The sequence below is a fragment of the Silurus aristotelis genome (genome assembly GCF_946808225.1).
Source record: "Silurus aristotelis genome assembly, chromosome: 23".
Classification (NCBI taxonomy): Eukaryota; Metazoa; Chordata; class Actinopteri; order Siluriformes; family Siluridae; genus Silurus; species Silurus aristotelis.
Genome location: NC_139596.1, coordinates 4,775,771 through 4,796,032, shown reverse-complemented (window position 1 = coordinate 4,796,032; position 20,262 = coordinate 4,775,771). Strand labels below are relative to the sequence as shown.

At 36.0% G+C, this 20,262-nt stretch overlaps 1 pseudogene across 1 annotated transcript in view; it reads right to left on the bottom strand.

Annotated features, from left to right (window-relative positions):
* The window catches only part of LOC310718244, a 36,001-nt pseudogene extending 17,668 nt beyond the window's left edge, over nt 1–18,333 (bottom strand). The window contains exon 1 of the transcript XR_014538265.1: nt 16,552–18,333. The product of XR_014538265.1 is annotated as an uncharacterized misc_RNA (transcript). The remainder of the gene's footprint in view (nt 1–16,551) is intronic.
* Nucleotides 18,334–20,262: the final 1,929 nt, after the last annotated feature.

The following is a 20,262-nucleotide window of genomic DNA, read 5'->3' as shown; positions in this document are numbered from 1 at the left end:
AAAACGCGATTCCGCAAGTCTCAGGCTTCTAGGACAAAGAGAAAGCGCTTTTTCGTAACACGCGTATATGCATAAACAGCATACATTTCCTCATGATTATTTTACATGTTTATGATGAGATTATGATACTACAAAACATTTTCTGACAAAAACATGACATTTTTCATATAGTTATTTTAAAAATATAATTATTTATGTTCAAAATCATGATTTTATAAAAACTGTTAAAAACTGCAAAAAAAGAGGGAAAATGGGTGAGGAAGTCATAATTAATGTAAAACGATACAACACCACATTTTTGGCAAAGCTTTTTATGTGCTGTCAGGAATGAGTTTCTAACGGGTTGAAAACGTGATTCCGCAAATCACATAAACAGCATACATTTCCTCATGATTATTTTACGTGTTTATGATGGGATATGATATTACAAAACATTTTCTGACAAAAACATTTGTCAAAAAAATATTTATTTAAAAATTATAAATTTTTATAGTCATAATCATAATTTCATAATAACTTCAAAAAGAGAATGAAAATGTGTTAGAAAAACATAATTGCTGAAAAACAAAAGAACAACACAAACCTTTTATGTGCTGTCAAGAATGAGCTTTCATATGGTCTGAAAATGCAATTCCGCAAGTCTCAGGCTTCTAGGACAAAGAGAAAGCGGTTTTTCGAACCAAGCGAATAAGCAAAAACTTGCCAATGAAAAATGCATATGATTTTTATGAGATAATATATTACAAAACATTTTCTGACCAAAATATGACATTTTCAAATAAATAATATAGTTATTTCAGAAATATTAATTTTCATATTTAAAATCATAATAAAAAAAAAACTGTTAAAAACTGCAAAAATCGAATGAAAATGGGTTAGAAATTCATAATTGATGAAAAAAGATAGAACACCACATATTTGGCAAAGCCTTTTATGTGCTCTCAAGAATGAGTTTTCTAATGGTCTGAAAACGCGATTCCGCAAGTCTCAGGCTTCTAGGACGAAGAGAAAGCGGTTTTTCAAACCAAGCGAATAAGCAAAACAGCATGAACTTGCCAATGAAAAATGCACATGCTTTTTTATGAGATAATATATTACAAAACATTTTCTGGCCAAAATATGACATTTTTCAAATAAATCATATATTTATTTCAAAAATATAAATTTTCATATTCATAATCATAATTTCATAAAAACTGTTGAAAACTTCAAAAATCGAATGAAAATGGGTTAGAAAGTCATAATTGATGAAAAAGATAGAAAACCACATATTTGTAAAGCCTTTTATGTGCTGTCAGGAATGAGTTTCTTACGAGCTGAAAACGCGATTCCGCAAGTCTCAGGCTTCTAGGACAAAGAGAAAGCGGTTTTTCGAACCAAGCGAATAAGCAAAAACTTGCCAATGAAAAATGCACAGGTTTTTTTTTTTTTATGAGATAATTTATTACAAAACATTTTCTGGCCAAAATATGAGATTTTTCATATAAATAATATAGTTATTTCAAAAATATTAATTTTCATATTTAAAATCATAATAAAAAAAAAAACTGTTAAAAACTGCAAAAAAATAATGAAATGGGTTAGAATTTCATAATTAATGTAAAAAGATTCACCAACACATATTTGGCAATGCTTTTCATGTGCTGTCAGGAATGAGTTTCTAACGGGCTGAAAACGCGATCCCGCAAGTCTCAGGCTTCTAGGACGAAGAGAAAGCGGTTTTTCAAAACAAGCGAATAAGCAAAAACAGCATGAACTTGCCAATAAAAAATGCACATGCTTTTTTATGAGATAATATATTACAAAACATTTTCTGGCCAAAATATGAGATTGTTCATATAAATCATATATTTATTTCAAAAATATAAATTTTCATATTCATAATCATAATTTCATAAAAACTGTTGGAAACTGCAAAAATCGAATGAAAATGGGTTAGAAAGTCATAATTGATGAAAAAGATAGAACACCACATATTTGGCAAAGCCTTTTATGTGCTGTCAGGAATGATTTTCTAACGGGCTGAAAACGCGATCCCGCAAGTCTCAGGCTTCTAGGACGAAGAGAAAAGCGGTTTTTCGAACCAAGCGAATAAGCAAAAACTTTTGCCAATGAAAAATGCACGGTTTTTTATGAGATAATATATTACAAAACATTTTCTGGCCAAAATATGAGATTTTTCATATAAATAATATAGTTATTTCAAAAATTTTAATTTTCATATTTAAAATCATAATAAAAAAAGAAAAAATGTTAAAAACTGCAAAAAAAGAATATAATGGGTTAGAATTTCATAATTAATGTAAAAAGATTCACCAACACATATTTGGCAAAGCCTTTTATGTGCTGTCAGGAATGAGTTTCTAACGGGCTAAAAACGCGATTCCGCAAGTCTCAGGCTTCTAGGACAAAGAGAAAGCGCTTTTTCGTAACACGCGTATATGCATAAACAGCATACATTTCCTCATGATTATTTTACATGTTAATGATGAGATATGATACTACAAAACATTTTCTGACAAAAACATGACATTTTTCATATAGTTATTTTAAAAATATAATAATTTATGTTCAAAATCATGATTTTATAAAAACTGTTAAAAACTGCAATAAAAGAGGGAAAATGGGTGAGGAAGTCATAATTAATGTAAAACGATACAACACCACTTCCCGTGGGCTCACCACCTGCAGGAGGGAACGTAAGAGACGGTGCTGTGAGGATTGGGCAGCAGTCGGAGGCGGGGGCCTGCTTAGACTGCTGCCCCCGCGACCCAAATTACGGATAAGCGGGAGACAATGAATGAATGAATGAATAATCATAATTTCATGAAAACTTCAAAAAGAGAATAAAAATGGGGTAGAAAAACATAATTGAAGAAAAACGATAGAACAACACATATTTCCCAAAACCTTTTATGTGCTTTCAAGAATAAGCTTTCATATGGTCTGAAAACGCGATTCCGCAAGTCTCAGGCTTCTAGGACGAAGAGAAAGTGGTTTTTCAAACCAAGCGAATAAGCAAAACAGCATGAACTTGCCAATGAAAAATGCACATGCTTTTTTATGAGATAATATATTACAAAACATTTTCTGGCCAAAATATGAGATTTTTCATATAAATCATATATTTATTCCAAAAATATACATTTTCATATTCATAATCATAATTTCATAAAAACTGTTGAAAACTGCAAAAATCGAATGAAAATGGGTTAGAAAGTCATAATTGATGAAAAAAGATTCACCAACACATATTTTCCAAAGCTTTTTATGTGCTGTCAGGAATGAGTTTCTAACGGGCTGAAAACGCGATTCCGCAAGTCTCAGGCTTCTAGGACGAAGAGAAAGCGGTTTTTCGTACCAAGCGTATATGCATAAACAGCATGCATTTCATCATGATTTTTTTACATGTTTATGATGAGATATGATACTACAAAACATTTTCTGACAAAAACATGACATTTTTCATAAAAATATCAATTATTTAAAAATTATTAATTTTCATAGTCATAATCATAATTTCATGAAAACTTCAAAAAGAGAATAAAAATGGGTTAGAAAAACATAATTGAAGAAAAACGATAGAACAACACATATTTGGCACAGCCTTTTATGTGCTTTTAAGAATAAGCTTTCATATGGTCTGAAAATGCGATTCCGCAAGTCTCAGGCTTCTAGGACGAAGAGAAAGCCGTTTTTCAAACCAAGCGAATAAGCAAAACAGCATGAACTTGCCAATGAAAAATGCTAAGCACAATTAAATGAAAACACTTTAAAAAGTGCAATCCGTGAACGAAAAACTTTAACAATGACAAATTCATGGTTTGACATATTTGATATATGATTTTTTTTACATAAAATAATGTAGTCACTATGAAAATACGAATTTTTATATTCAGAAGCATATGTTCATGGAAAACGTTTAAAAAAACTGCCTTTAAGAAACAAAAAACAAAAAAGTGACAATACAAATCATATTTTGACAAATACATATGACATTTTTATTGAAAATGTGATATTCTGAAAATATTAATTTTCTTATTTATAAGCATCGTTTAATAAAAAAACATTAAAAAGTGCAATATGCAAAAAAAAAACCCATTAAAAACCATAATCTGAGAAAAATATAAATTTTTAAAAGATACAAATTAAAAGATAAAATCAATTGGTAACATTATAAATTCTTACATTCATCAAAATTATAAAATTTTTTTTTTAAGTGCAATATTTCAATGAAAAACATGAAATGACAAATCAAGTTTTTACAAGTTATTGTGAAAATTTAAATGGTCATATTCATAATCATTATTTCACTAAAAATCAAATAATGTGCAATAAGTGTAAGTGCAAAACGATATCATGATAAACCATGTTTTGACATAAATATGACTTTTCTCATATAAATATGAAATTAATTGGTAAAATATAAATTTTCATAATGAAAGGGATAATTTCATGAAAAACTTAAAACAGTGCAAAAGGCTATGAAAAACGTGCTTTGACAAATCAGGTTTTTACGAAATATTGTGAAATTATGACTTTTTTATATTCATAAGCATCATTTAACTTTAGTTAACTTTTAATATAAATATAAAATATATTAATATATATAAATATAAAAAGCATGAAAAATTGAAAATGTTAATCGCAAAAGCCATGACAAACAATAGATTGAAACAAATCTGACTTTCTTTGATAAAATTTTTTTTGGGTTTTTTTAATATTAGATTTCAAATTGATAACCATAATTTCATTATAAAACTTTTTCATAAAAAGATTTTATTGGGAAAATATTATATTCATAAGCATAAATTCATTACAAACTGTTAAAAAGTGGAAAACGTGAATGAACAGGTGACATGACATGGTTTGACAAACAATATAAATTATTTTATAAATAAATTTGATTGTTAATATGAAAATATGAATTTAAATAACAATAATCATAATATCAAAACCAACCATTAAAAAGTGCAATAAGTGAAGGAAAGGTGACATGCCATTTATGCCATTTTATCATAAAAAATATGCTGCATCATAACCACTAGACCACCAGGGGACCTGATAAAGGAAAATATTAATTTTCATTAAAACAAAAAGTTCTTAAAAGTGAACGAAAAACAAAAATGTCACCCATGGTCTGACAAAAATATAATTTTTTTTCATTTCAACCCATTAAAAAGTCCAATAATTAAACTGAAAACTTAACATGACAAATCATGTTTTGTCAATAATATGAGATTTTCATAAAAATATTTGTTAAAAAGTGCTGTAAGTGAACAAAAAATTGACAGAAATTATATTCTGACCAAAAAATGACATTTTTATTAAAAAAAATTTATGCTACAAATAAGTACATTTTCATACGCATAATAAGCATAATTTCATGTAAAACCATTGAAAAAGATCAATAATTAAATGAAAAAGTTGATATGAAAAATCGTTTTGGTAAAAATATGACTTTTACATAAAAGTCTGAAAGTTATTGTTGAAATTTCATATGCAGAAACATAATTTCATAAAAAAATAAAAAATAAAAAAAAATCTTATGTGAACAGAAAAAAGTGACATGACCAAGTTTTGACAAAAAAAAATAAAAGAGTTCTTTCATAAAACATATGATAGTTATGAAACTATAACTATCATGATATATATATATATATATATATATATATAAACTTAATTTGTCATTTCACCTTTTCATGCACTTATTGCACTTTTTTAAAATAGTTTTTAATGAAATGATGCTAATGTATAGCTTCTTCTTCTTTGGGCTGCTCCCATAGGGGTCGCTACAGCGGATCATCAGTCTAAATACCACCCTGTCCTCTACGTCGGCCTCTTTCACACCAACTACCTGCATGTCTTCCCTCACCATATCCATGAACCTCCTCCTTGGTCTTCCTCTTTTCCTCCTTCCTGGTGGCTCCATCCTCAGCGTTCTTCTTTTCACCAAAACATCCTACATGGGCTGTCCCTCTAATAAACTCATTTTTAAACTTGTCACTCCCAACGAAAACCTTAACAACTTCAGCTTTGCTACCTCCAGCTCCACCTCTTGTCTTTTACTTAATGCCACTGTCTCTATTCCATACAACATCGCAGGTCTCACCACACCCCTATAAACTTTTCCTCTTATTCTTGCCCTACTATCACAAATCACTCCTGTCACTCTTCTCCAACTACTCCACCCAGTGTCCACTCTTTTCTTCACTTCTCTAACACACTCTTCATTACTTTGCACTGTTGACCCCAGGTACTTGAACTCCTCCACCTTCTCCACCTCCTCCACCTCTTCTTCCTGCAACCGCACCACTTCACTGCATTCGTTTTCATTTACGCACATGTACTCTGTCTTACTCCTACTAACTTTCATTCCCCTTCTCTCCAGCGCATACCTCCACCTCTCCAGGTTCATCTCAACCTGCTCACTACTCTCACCACAAATCACAATATCATCCGCAAACATTATAGTCCAGGGAGACTCCTGTCTGACTTCGTCCATCACCACTGCAAACAGGAAAGGGCTCAGGGCCGATCCTTGATGCAGTCCAACCTTCACCTTGAACCAGTCTGTCATTCCTACTGCACACTTCACTGCTGTCACATGTCCTGCACCACCTTTACATACTTCTCTGACACACCTGACTTCCTCATACAATACCACAACTCCTCTCTTGGCACCCTGTCGTACGCATTCTCTAAATCCACAAAAACACAATGCAATTCCTTCTGTCCTTCTCTATACTTCTCCATCAACATTTTTAAAGCAAATAAGGCATCTGTGGTGCTCTTCCTCGGCATGAAACCATACTGTTGCTCACAGATGGTCACCTCTTCTCTCAGCCTGGCTTCCACTACTCTTTCCCATAAATTCATGGTGTGACTGATCAACTTAATTCCCCTGTAGTTACTGCAAGACTGCACATCTCTGTTATGCTTAAAGATCGGTACCAGCGCACTTCTTCTCCATTCCTCAGGCATCTTCTCACCTTCCAAAATCGTGTTAAACAATCTGGTCAAAAACTCCACTGCCATCTCTCTTAGACATCTCCACGCTTCTACCGGTATGTCATCTGGTCCAACCGACTTTCCACTCTTCATCCTCTTAATTGCTGCTCTCACTTCCTCCTTACTAATCCTATCCTCTTCCTGCTTCACCAACTCTCACATCATCCAACCTTTTCGCTCTATGATTTTCCTCATTTATCAGCTGCTCAAAATACTCCCTCCACCTTCTCAACACATTTCCCTCTCCGTCCTTTACTGCTCTAACTTGCAGTACATCCTTCTCAGCTTGGTCCCTCTGCCTGGCCAATCGGTACAAATCCTTTTCTCCTTCTTTAGTGTTCAACCTCTCATACAGCTCCTCCTATGCCTTTTCCTTGGCTTTCGCCACATCCCTCTTAACCTGCTGCAACATCTCCTTGTACTCCTGCCTACCTTTTTTCATCACTCTGTCTATCCCACTTCTGTTTTGCCAACCTCTTTCTCCTTATGCTCTCCTGCACTTCCTCATTCCACCGACACGTCTCCTTGTCTTGCTTTCTATTTCCAGATGTTACACCAAGTCCTTTTCTAGCTGCCTCCCTCATCACTCCTGCAGTAGTTGCCCAATAATCCAAAACCTCCTTAACACCACTGAGCCTCTCTCTGACCTCTTCCCTGAACCTCACACTACACTCTTCCTCCTTCAGTTTCCACCATCTTATTCTTATTTCAGTCCTCACTCTCCTCCTCTTCTTCTTCACCTCCAAAACCGTCCTACAGACCACCATCCAATGCTGTCTAGCTACACTGTCCCCTGCCAACACCTTACAGTCTCCAATCTCCTTTAGGTTCCATCTCCTGCATAGCACATAGTCCACCTGTGTGCACCTTCCTCCACTCTTATACATCACCCTATGATCCTCCTTCTTCTTAAAATGAGTGTTCACCACTGCCATTTCCATCCTTTTAGCAAAATCTACCACCATCTGCCCTTCCACATTCCTCTCCTTAAAACCATACCTACCCATCACCTCCTCATCACCTCTGTTCCTTTCACCTACATGCCCATTAAGGTCTGCCCCAATCACCAATCTTTCTTTTCTAGGTACACCATCTACCACTTCATCTAATTCACTCCAGAATCTTTTCTTCTCCTCCATCTCACAGGCAACTTGTGGAGCATAGGCACTGATGACATTTATCATCATCCCTTCAACTTCCACCTTCACGATCATCACCCTATCAGAAACTCTCTTCACCTCCACTACACTCTTACTGTACTCTTCCTTCAGAATCACCCCAACACCATTTCTCTTTCCATCCACACCATGATAGAACAGTTAAAATCCACCTCCAATGTTCCTGGCCTTACTCCCTTTTCACTTGGTCACATATTTTACGCTGGATGCCCTTCCTAACGCAACCCTCCCATTTACCCGGGCTTGGGACCTGCACTAAGAGTACACTGGCTTGTGCATCCATAATGGCTGGGTTGATATTTTAATGCAATTATGATTATGAATATGAAAAAAAATAAAAATAATATTTTATAAAAGAAAGTCATATTTTTTTTCAAACCATTGTTTATCATGTTTTCTGTAAATTTTTTGCATTTATATGGTTTTTAGATAAATGATGCCTATGAATATAAAAAGTCATAATTTCACATTATCTTGTAAAAACTTTGTCATACACATTTTTCCAATTAACTTTTGCAAATTTTTTTTATTTCTTCCTGAAATTATTCCTTTCAATATGAAAATTTATATTTTACCAATTAATTTCATATTTATAAAAGAAAAGTCATATTAATTTTCAAATATCATTTAAATTTATCATTTAATTTATATTAAAAAAAATTTAGTTAACTTATTGCACTTTTAAAGATTTTTTTTGTAAAATTATGAATGTGAATGTGAACATTCATATTTTTACAATAACTTGTAAAAATTTTATTTGTCATTTCACGGTTTTCACTGATTTTTTGCACTTTTTACCAGTTATTTTTAATGTCATTATTCTGCGAATATGAGAATTTATATTTTACCAATTAATTTAATCTTTTTATTTAAAAATAAAACATTTTTGGAACAAACCATGGTTTTAATGTAAAAGTTTTTTGCTTATAAACTGCACTTTTTACTGTTTTCCATTAAATGATTATGAATAGGAAAATTTACATTTTCACATTATCACATTTTTTATCATCTTTTTGTCATCTTTTTGTCAAAAACATGATTTGCATGGTCACTTTTTTGTTTGTGATTCACTTATGGCCCACTAATGGTTTTCATATGATTTCTATTTTCACAATTACTCATATTTTTATGGTAAAGGTTAACATGTTTTTATGAAATTATGATTATGAATAGGAAATTATATATTTTAATAAAAACAATCAATCTTTTATAAAAAAAAGTAATTATTTTCAAACCATTGTTTGTCATCACATTTTGCATAGAATTTTTTCACTTTTAATGGTTTTTAGTTAAATGATGCTAATGAATATGAAGTCATATTTCATATTATAATAAATAAAAAAAAAATTGATTTGTCATATCACATTTCTTTATTAAATTATTTCACTTTTTTTTAACAGTTTTTCATTAAATTATTCCTTTGTTTAAAAAAAATTCATATTTTATCAATTAATTTCATATTAATATGAAAAAAAAGTTATATTTTTCCCAAACATGATTATCGTGAAAGCTTTTTCATTCACTTATTGCACTTTGTTCAACTGTTTTTCAGGAAAATAGCCTTCTGTATATGAAAATTTATAATTTACTAATTAATTGGTGAAGAAGGCCCGGCAGCGTCTATACCATCTGAGACGCTTAACGGACTTTAAACTACCCTCTCAAGTGCTAAAGACTTTCTACACCTGCACCATTGAGAGCGTTCTGACGGGTAGCATCACTTCCTGGTTCGGGAACAGCACCATGCAGGACAGGCGAGCCCTCCAGAGGGTGGTGCGTTCAGCTGAACGTACCATCCACACTGAGCTTCCTAACCTGCAGGACATCCACAGCACGCGGTGCAGGACCAGAGCCAGGAAGATTGTGAAGGACCTCAGCCATCCCAACAATGGACTCTTTTTCTTGTTGCGTTCAGGCAAACGCTTCCGCTCCCTGAAAGAAACTCTGGACTCGCACAGAACAGTGCACTTTATACCACACCATACCGCACATGGACACTTTATGGACAATTACATAAACCACCTCAAATTGTTTACTGTTTTACAGCTTACTGCCATAAGTATCTTTTGTATATACATCTTTTTTCTCACATATATACCACATATATCTTTAGATATTCTTAAATTATATAGATTTTATACTTTATTTATCTGTCTTCATTTCCTTTGTTTTATTTTAGTGAGACATCAGCATTAATAGAATTAAATGTTTTAACCAGGGCAGAAACGTAGTCATCCACAATCACTTCCAGGTTATCTAAGAAAGAAATGCCAGTGCGTCCCCTGACCCATGGGGTCGGGAAAGGCCGGCCCATTACAATTTCAAAAGATGACAGTTTAGTAGTTGAAGATGGGGTCATTCTTATTTCTGTGAGTACTGCCAGGAGAACAACAGTCTAATTTCGGCCTGTTTCAATGCAGGCTTTAGAAAACACATTCCTTAATGGTGCTGTTCATTCTTTCGACCAGTCCAGCTGACTGTGGGTGATAGGGAATATTAAAATGGCAATCAATTGCTAAGCTTTTAGCCAAAAGTTGTGTTACTTTAGAAGCAAAATGTGTGCTGTTATCACTTTCAATCACACTAGGAATCCAAAATCTAGAGATGATCTCTTTCATTAATATTTTTACAACTGCTTTAGCGTTCTCTGTCGCGCATGCAAATGATTCTGGCCACTTACTGAATCTGTCAACTATAACTATAGGTATCTCAAATTTCCTACAGGTGGCATATAGGGTGGATTACCTTCAGACATCTGACATGCACTTGTAAGTGCCACCAACTCTGCAGCTTGTGCAGATGTGTATGGTAATGATTTAGCTTCAACTATTTCATTAGGTAATCTTACAACCGCATATCCACATAAATACACATCAGAGGGTTTTGAACATGATCTATCTACATATAGGAAATCCCCCTCTTCCAGGGTCGTATCTAAAAGATCGGGCCTACAAGAGGTCTCTTGTTCAATGTGCTTAATGCAGTCGTATGCGTCATCAAAACCATCTAAGTCAATAAAGTCTAGCAGATCACGCACTACTACACGCGCTACTACAGCTAAATGCGGCTGAGAAAAAGGCTAAATGGTTAAGATTTCTGTCGCCAAGAGCGTGATTTCATAACCAGATCTACGTCGTGCAGTCATATCTTGTATCTTGAGCCGCAGCAGCCACTGCACTGCAAGCATGAGGGCAACCCTTGTGCTATATCTGTCACCATGTTCCTGGGCTATAATCCCTGCAGCCCCCAGCCTGTGCCAAAACATTGCAAACAAACACTGATGCTTTTTGGCAGTCTTGCTCAGTCAGTCCTGTGACAAGGATGACATCTGCGTATTGAAGGATGCAGGTTGTTTCTGGAAAGTGTATATCGGCCAAAGTTCTGTGCACTAAAGCGGAGAATACGGTTAGCGAGTCAACAAAACCCTGAGGAAGACAGGTCCAGGTGAATTGACGTCCCCTATAGGTAAACGCTAAAAGCGGCTGCATTTCTGAGGCCAAAGTGCCACTGAAAAAGGCAGAACAAAGTTCAATAACAGTAAAAAATCTGTGAGTTGCTGGTATAGAGTTAACAATGGTAGCTACATCGGGCACCGATGGAGCTAACGGAAAAACTATTTTAGTAATTTCTTGTAAATCTTGAGTTAGCCTCCGGCATTTTTTATCCGCATTCAAATCTGGATTAATCGGTGTGTTATAAAGTGAATGTGTCTCAATCAAAACACTTTGTGACAATAAATTGTGAATAACTGGAGCAATGCCAACATTCTTCTCTTATGACAATGGATATTGTTTGACAAAAACTGGATGGTGTGTTTTCATGAGTGCATGATACATACGGCTTTACCTAGATTAAACCTGCCCCATGTTTGTGAGAGGCCCATAATTTAGGGTTAACTTCACCTAAATTTGGCTCATCAGGCAGGTTGTCTGTACTACCACGGAAGAAATATTTCGGCTGTGGCTGTGGCTCATTTGAGAGCATGAGGACAGAAGGAAAAGAAAGTAAAACATTGGAATAAAATGAAACAGAAACACCATTCCCATTATATGCATCATATCTCTTCCTAAAAGGTACAAATCTTTTATTTTTATCATTGTATAATTTATTTATTTAACTATTTTATTCGAGCATAAACAAATTATCGTGGATTCTTTTAGATACTTCAGACAAAATCACCTATATAAGCCAGACCATAAAGAAACGTCTTCTAATCTTGCATCTTAATGTCCAAGGTGAGGAAAACATTGTCGTGACGGATTCATCCCACCATAGGAAATTGTTATCATTACTTAAACAATTAATGCATAACCAAGACACGAACACACATGCAGCCTTATTGGCTGGCAAATGGGACAATCCCCGCAAGCAAGGAAGTATCCTAAAACTTACCTTGATGCATGATTTACCTTCGGATATTGCTGGAAAGTATCTTGCTTTTCTCGTAACAAAGTTTGTATAAAAAAAAAAATTTTTTTCAAACCATTGTTTGTCATCATGTTTTGCGTAGATTTTTTGCACTTTTAACGGATTTCAGTTAAATTATGCTTATGAATATAAGAATTCATATTTTCACTATAATTCATATTTTTATGAAAAAGTTAACAATTTCTTTAATGAAATTATGGTTATGAATATGAAATGTAATATTTTAATTAAAAAAACTTGATAAAAAAGTGATTTTTTTCAAACCAAACGTGTCATCACGTTTTGTCTTAAATTTTTGCACTTTTAACGGTTTTTAGTTAAACGATGCTTATCAATATGAAACTTTTTATAATAGAATTTTTGCATTTTTTACAGTTTTTCATGAAATAATGGCTTTCAATATGAAAATTTATATTTTACCAATAAATTTCATATTTATATGAGAAAAGTCATATGCATGTCAAAACATGATTTATTATGATATCTTTTTTGTTTACTTATTGCACAATTATTGATTTTTAGCTAAATAATGCTTATGAATATGACCATTTATATTTTCACAATAAAATTTCAATGAAAAACATGAAATAACAAATCAGGTATTTACCTGATTTGTTATTTCATGTTTTTCATTGAAATTTTGCACTAATGAATATACTTGCTCACAGATGGTCACCTCTTCTCTCAGCCTGGCTTCCACTACTCTTTCCCATAACTTCATGGTGTGACTGATCAACTTAATTCCCCTGTAGTTACTGCAGGTCTGCACATCTCCCTTATGTTTAAAGATCGGTACCAGCACCCTCCTCAGGCATCCTCTCACCTTCCAGAATCTTGTTAAACAATCTGGTTGAAAACTCCACTGCCATCTCTCCTAAACATCTCCATGCTTCTACCGGTGTGTCATCTGGTCCAACCGACTTTCCATTCTTCATTATCTTAAACGCTGCTCTCACTTCCTCTCTACTAATCCTATCCACTTCCTGCTTCACTAACTCCACATCATCCAACCTCTCTCTCTCTCTCTCTCTCTCTCTCTCTCTCTCTCTCTCTCTCTCTCTCTCTCTCTCTCTCTCTCTCATTTTCCTCGTTTATCAGCTGCTCAAAATACTCCCTCCACCTTCTCAACACACTTTCCTCACTAGTCAACACATTTCCATCTACATCCTTTAATGCTCTAACTTGCAACACATCCTTCCCACCTCGGTCCCTTTGCCTGGCCAATCAACAAATCCTTTTCTCCTTCGTTAGTGTAAAACCTCTCATACAACTCCTCATATGCCTTTTCCTTGGCTTTCACCACATCCCTCTTCACCTGCTGCTGCATCTCCTTGTACTCCTGACTACTTTTCTCATCACCCTGTCGATCCCACTTCTGTTTTGTTAACCTCATTCCCCTAATGCTCTCCTGCAATTCCTTATTTCACCACCACGTCTCTTTGTCTTCCTTTCTATTTCCAGATGTCACACCAAGTTTGTTTCTAGCTGCCTCTCTTATCACTCCTGCGGTAGTTTCCCAATCATCCAGCACCTCTTCACCACCACCGAGCCTCTGTCTGACCTCTTCCCTGAACCTCACTCTACACTCTTCCTTATTCAGTTTCCACCATCTTACTCTTCTTTCAGTCCTCACTCTCCTCCACACCTCCACTACACTCTTACTGTACTCTTCTTTCAGAATCACCCCTACACCATTTCTCTTTCCATCCATGCCATAACAGAACAGTTTAAACCCAACTCCCATGTTCCTGGCATTACTCCCATTCCACTTGGTCTTCTGAACACACAACATATCTACCTTTCTCCTCGCCATCATATCAGCTACCTCTCTCCCTTTACCAGTTATAGTACCAACATTTAAAGCACCAACCCGAATCTCCACTCTCCTACACTTCTCCTTTTCCTGTCATCTCTGTAGACGTCTTTCTCCTTTGCTTCTCCTCCTTTGGCCAACAGTAGCCCAATTTCCACTGGTACCTTGTTGGCTAACGATGCCTGTGGCGGTCGTTGTTAACCCGGGCCTCGACGGATCCGGCATGAAATTCTTAATCGTGACCCGCATTTTCGATTTGGCACATGTTTTACTCTGGATGTGCTTGTGCCTCCCTAATGGCTGTGAAAGACTTTTTAGTGAAATAATGCTTATGAATATGACCATTTATATTTTCACATTTACTTGTAAAAACTTGATTTGTCATTTCATGTTTTTCATTGAAATTTTGCACTAATGAATATAAATATTCATATTTTACAATAACTATTTTTTATGAAAAATGTATTATTTCTGTCTAAATTTATTTTGTCATGTCACCTTTTCATGCACTTATTGCACTTTTAAAAATAGTTTTTAATGAAATGATGCTAATGTATATAAAAATTCATATTTTAACAATAACATTTTAATGATACTGTAAGGTGGGAAACCACCCACTGGTCCAACGACGGTTTCCAGAGGCGTGGCAAAGGATTCTCGTGGTTCTAGTCTTTCCTTTCACATTAGATAAGATTGGATTAATGTATTTCTTAATTTTGGTTATTGACCTCTTATCTAACTCCAATTAGATAAAACATAACAAATATTTGCATAGGTTGTTATTTTACTAATAGTATAATTTTGATGGATGTTTGTTTAGTTATTCTGATTAAACTCTGGCATTACACTCGTTCATTCGGTTCTCATAGTCGCACATGATCCTAGTATGGGCCCTATAATTAATATACTGGTCAACGGTCATAAGTGAATCAGTATTGGTCGCTGCCAGAGGTTGGACTATACGCTTAAGCAGCCGCTCTCTGCGTGCTCAACTTTAAACATACTTTATTTAGTCCCCTTAGAGGTGACACTTAATTATTACCATAATTATTTCTAACCACAGGTAATGAAAAGAATAATATTGAAATAATCAGAGGTTGAGGCTGACCCTATTTAGAGTGATCAGAAATGTTACTCTAAACAGAAATACATATTGTTAGCATCCATGCTTCTAAGTACACCTAAACTAACGCTAAGTGCTAGTAGTATCTCTCAAATCCTCAGCTGATGTATTATTCACTATCTAACTGGGATTTAGGCCGAACCTAGCCTGATTTTATTCCTTACGGTAACTACGGATGCAACGTTATTACTTGCAGTGTCAACATTTACCGAGCAACACAGAATAAAATCAAACAAAACAATTTATTAACCAGGTAAGAAAATCACAATTCAAAGCCAATTCATAGTTCAATTAAAATATAACACAAATACAAACCAATAGTATTTACATTTAAACAGGAAATATAAAACCTTTCATACCTGGTAAAAGACGACACAGTAATTGATCTGTTTACAGATTTCCTGAATTGTTGGTCAGTTCTCCTTAAATACCCAGATAGAGTAAGCATTATGTAAACATTATTTAGCAATGGAAGTTTGCCTTGATTGGTTCTTACAGACCTGTGGGAGGCACCTCGCCTGTATACATTTGTAGTGGAGCACACGCCCCTTGCATAGAGTTATGTTTTCTTAAATCTTTTAAACCTTTTTTTATTATTTGTTTTATTGCTGTGGGAATGGGACCTGTGTACCAGTCGCGATAAACCTTTGTAAAGAAATAAAACATGAAAATTTTCCGGCGTTATTTACATGTGATATGACCTTTCTTACACATAATCATCTGGTGTGCTATAGAATGTCCTGTGTTTGAGAATGTAAAAAGAAAAGGAGGGGTAGAGGGGTCAGACATTTGTCTGCAGATCTACCATTTGTATGGAGATGTGGTGTTTGAAGACCAAGGGTAGCTCTCCGGGGAGCCTACTGTATTCCAGATAAAGTTCTGGTTCTCGAGAGGGGTGTTGTGGGGTCTTGGTCCCCTGCCGTGAGTCCTGGAGGAAACGTGTTGTGTCGTAAAGAGTTCCTTTGATGTTTTTGTTGCTTTGGGCACCTACACGGCACACACCCTGCACTGTCGGGCATCCATGCTGTGTTCTCGGGGAGGGCCGACCTTTTGGTCAGGATCAAGCAAAAGTCTTACAGTTATTTCCCCACTTGGCCCCATGGGCAAATTTGAATAGGGTACCTGCGGGTCAGACAAAGCAATTTTTTATTTATTTTTTGTTTTTAGAGTCTTTGGAACACGGGTTTCTGCAGTGGGCTGAGGGCAAGGGCAGCAATTCTTGTGTAGATCGGATGAGGTGCCTGAAGTAACAGCACTGGAACATGGTGAAGGTGAAGATCAGGGCACTGCCAATGGCACACCCCCAGAACATCCAGTCCCACCAGGTGTAGGTGTACTGTGCTGACCGAGTGGATGAACTGGATAAGAGTTGTGCAGTCTTTCGTGCCAGGTTGGTTTCAACCTGGTTGGTTGAGGTGGTACTCAGTTTGCAGGATCAGCCTTTGTGTCAGGTCCATCGCGTCAACCACAGCTTGGGTACCTTGCTCATAGAAAGTGTCATCCCACCATGGTGAGGTCTCTGTGTCCAGTGGCATTTTTCCTAAAATGTTGACTTGGCCCATTGAAAAGTCCTCTGTCACTTTCAAGCAGAATGAGTGATTAGCAGAGCAGGTCAGTTCTCCATAGGTAAAGGAATTCATTTCACTGGCAATGCACCACTGTGTGTGAGACACCTGGACAACGTTAGAATAACCATGCAGTGACTGAACGTTAATAAGTTTGGTGTTGTTGGGAGAGAAAGGTTGCAAAGTGTTACATGTACAGATAACATAATTGTGTGTTTCATGGCAACATGTGTGACTGGTAAACAAGGTCTCAGTACCCTTTTGTGTCATGTATCCAGTGAGGTGATCCCATTTAATTACCTGATCCTTCACTACCATGCCCATCTAGCGTATGGTAGTGGAATTTGGAAAAACCTGATCTGGGTGTATCAAAGGAAAACTGAGGAAAAACCCAATACATCCATTACATTCATTTCCTGTACACATCATTATGGTGGATAGTAACTCAGAATATCTTAAATTTTTAATTTTTTCTGATTAATACCACCTATGTAGATCTAAGATGTCTATGAAGTCATTCAAAACATGTCTAGGCGTTTTGTACAGGCGAAGATCTAGGATTTCTTGTCTAGCAGCAGTGTATAGATCTTGTGCAGTTGTCCTACAGGCTAAGTCACGTTCAATGGTATGGGTTTGATTGAATAATGTGTGGCTGATCGCAAGAAGCGCCTGCGCTTCGGATCGAACCGCTTTTATAATATTTTCATTGCTATTTGTGATATGCTGAAAACCAGTGGCCACCTGGTTCGCAAACCATGTTGAGAATTGTGATTGTTTGGTTATTTTGTAGTTGTTAGCAATGGAATTAACTGAGCCGAAGAGACCTGCTATGTTTCCGAACAGGTCTCGTTTTGAGCGTGCAGGTGAGATTTGCACGGCAAGTCTGTTTTTGTAGTCATAAATTAAATCATTGATTCGTGACTGTAGCCATGCATAGGTCTTATCATTGTTATTACAGTGATTAATATAAGCAGATAGGATGTTGGAAATATTGTATGATACATGTGTCATCACTAGATTCACATCATGAAATAATGTCTTGTTGATATTCCCTTTAATCAGTCCACCAGGAGGAATAGGATATAGTTTTGGACATTCCTTTGGTTTGCTATATCCACAAGGTGTTAAATTAAAACAATGTTTCATTATCCATGAGCAATTCTGTGGCCCGGTGTAATTATCTGGGTCATTGACACATTTTCCCACGCAATACATGCCTTCTCTCCAGCTAGTCCAGACAAAGACTTCAGGGTGATTGTTATCAAGTACATATGAAGTTCGAATCGAATTTATTTTCGGTATAACTCATATGCGTAGTGTTGATTGTCTCAGTGTGTGTACACCTATATATTGCGGGCTCTAAATCTTTGATTAAATAACAGATTTTTGGATCTAATCCATTGTTGATTTTTTCGTAGAGAGTGCGCATGCTCCCAATTTTTGCTCCTGGTTCTGCTTTAAGTTAATACCAGGCCGTTATGTTGTGAAAAGATGTGCGTGCCGGTGTGTCACCTGAAATGTTTTCTATAGGGAGATGGTTGGAGCCTACTTTACAGCAAATTTTAGTTGCGCAATTTGGTTCCGGTACTACTCCGGGAGGCCACGTGACTAGTTCTCTGGTTGAAAGTGTACTGAAAAATGTGGATGACCTCTTAGTGTATTTCCATACCCATCTCCCACATTCCAGTGTGTGTGTGTGAGTGAAACCCTTTGACCCAGCTTGATGCAAGTGGGTCCAGAAACTTTCCTCTTGTCTGGTCTCCATGGAATTGCTGCAGTCAACCTAGGAGATGAAACAGAGAGAAACTTTAATAATTATTGATTAGCAGAACCTTTGAAGATTTTGCACTGGGACATGTGGTACCATTTCAACTTCCCCTTGACAATTATGGCCACACAGCTATTGCATAAAGCTTTTATCTCATGTGGTCCATGCCATCTGGGTGTGAATGGACCCTGTTTTATAAACACCCGTATCATGATCATATCACCCTCGGTAAATTTGATCTCAGAGGTTGGGATAAATTGTGCATCATTCATTAGGTCCGACTGTCGCAGTTTTAAGGTGGTTTGTGTTTGTAACACTGCCAGTCTTTGTTGTAATTGTGTTAGCACAGTCTGTTGTTTTGCAAGCACAAGGGGTCCCAGATCTGCTGGGGTGATTTCTGGGCGAGTTGGAATTGCGTCTACCCATTTACAGAATTTATCAATTATGACGAGACAATAGCGATATCCCCCCTTGGCAGTGGGTAATGGACCAATTAAATCTAGCTGTAAGAATTCCCATGGTCCTTTGGGTGGTTCTGGGCGACACAAGTTTGTACGTCCAGTTCTACCCTGGTTGATGGTGGCACATACGAGACGTGTCGCACCATCTCTCAATGTCTGATGCCATTTTTGGCCACCAGAAGTTTTTTTGTTTCAGCTGTTGTGTTTTGAGAGCTGATACATGTGCATAATCATGGTATAATTTAATCACTGGTTTCTGGAGGGCCTCTGGAATGATGTATTTCATTTCCAGTTTACGGCCCTTGGCAGAATACTAGGATACGATTTCATTATTGCTCCATGTGAGATTTAGTCCCTTCTCTTTTAACAGACCAAGGGTCTTTTTTAGCTTTAACGTGGCTGTTTTCATGATTTCCGCCTCTATACTGCTTCTATAATGTCCCTAAGAATCCATGTTTCCTCTAAATTCTTATGCCCCACCGGATTTCTACGGTCTCCGGTCTAACAATGGGCGTACCGGCCCGTTCTAATTTATGTGTCTATATTGGGTGTGCAAAACTTTCTCTCAACACTTCTAATAGGCAAAAAGGAACGAACTTACCACAGCAGCTGTAAACAGGGAAGGAGAAGATCAAACCTCATATCTTCTGTGGGAATTCAAACTGAATAGTTGCGTCGAAAAGACGTCACTCGCCTGTGCAGGTAGAGAGATCACGTCGGGGTCACCAACTTTGTAAGGTGGGGAACCACCCACTGGTCCAACTGAGGTTTCCAGAAGCGTGGCAAAGGATTCTCGTGCGTTCTAGTCTTTCCTTTCACATTAGATAATAAGATTTGGATTAATGTATTTCTTCATTTTGGTTATTGACCTCTTATCTGACTCCAATTAGATAAAACATAATAAATATTTGCATA